This window comes from Schistocerca nitens, chromosome 7 (assembly GCF_023898315.1).
Source record: "Schistocerca nitens isolate TAMUIC-IGC-003100 chromosome 7, iqSchNite1.1, whole genome shotgun sequence".
Lineage (NCBI taxonomy): Eukaryota > Metazoa > Arthropoda > Insecta > Orthoptera > Acrididae > Schistocerca > Schistocerca nitens.
In genome coordinates, this window is record NC_064620.1 from 273,830,031 (window position 1) to 273,831,183 (window position 1,153).

General features: G+C 52.9%; 1 pseudogene; it reads left to right on the plus strand.

Annotated features, from left to right (window-relative positions):
* The first annotated feature begins 281 nt into the window (after positions 1-281).
* Positions 282-399, plus strand: LOC126196020 (5S ribosomal RNA; annotated as a pseudogene).
* Positions 400-1,153: the final 754 nt, after the last annotated feature.

Sequence of the window (1,153 nt, forward strand, 5' to 3'; positions counted from 1 at the left end):
GTTGCAAACGTCTCCCCGACGCATCCCATACGTGCTCGATGGGATTTAAATCCGGGGGACGGCTAGCCAGTCCATTCGCCGAATATCCTCTCGTTCCAAGAGCTCCACCACCCGCGCTGCTGGATGCGGTCACGCATTGTCATCCATAAAAGTTGAGTCAGAGCCCAATACTGCCCTGAAAAGACGCACGTGGGGAAAGACATCCCCTCATATGGTTACAGATGGGAGCACGTAATTCATCCAACAATATTGTCGAACACGGACTTTTTGTGTTACAATGTGCCAACGGCCTTGCCGCAGTGGTAGCACCGGTTCCCGCCAGATCACCGAAGTTAAGCGGTGTTGGGCTGGGATAGCATTTGGGTGGGTGACCATCTGGTCTGTCGAGCACTGTTGGCACGTGGGGTGCACTCAGCGCTTGCGAGACAAACTAAGGAGCTACTTGATTGCGGCTCCGGTCTCGTAAACTGACATACGGCCGGGAGAGTGGTGTGCTGACCACATGTCCTCCATATCCGCATTCGCCAGTGGGCTGAGGATGACCGTTGGGCCTTCCAAGGCCTGTTCGGACGGAGTTTAGTTTAGTTTTTATGTGTTATGGTGTAGGGAGGCTTAATGCTGCAAGTGAATAGTAACCTCTAAATCTTTGTATACGGTAAATTCACCAGTTAATGGTACTGAGACACTGTGCAGGGGTGCAGTTTTATGGATGACACTGCTTGGGCGTATCGAACAGTGCATGCAGAGGAGCTCTTGGAACGAGAGGATGTTCGGGGAATGGACTGGCCTTCCCGTTCCCCCGAGCACGCACGGGATGCGTTGAGGCAACGTATTGCAACTTGTCCACGAGTACGATCGACGTTCCACGATTTGTCAACCGCGCTGGTGAAGGAATGCCCTACAACAAGACCTTGTGCCCAGCATTGGGACCCCTTGCAGTGCATGCATTGCCGTCTGTAGTGATCACACATCCTATTAAGAACCATGTCCACCGTCTGTAATGTCCAGTGGACCATCATGAATGGCAGTGACTCCAGGGTAATTATTGTCCTTAAATAAGAGTGTCATTTCTGTTGCCGGCCGCGGTGGCCGTGCGATTCTAGGCACTTCAGTCCGGAACCGCGTGACTGCTACGGTCGCAGGTTCGGATCCT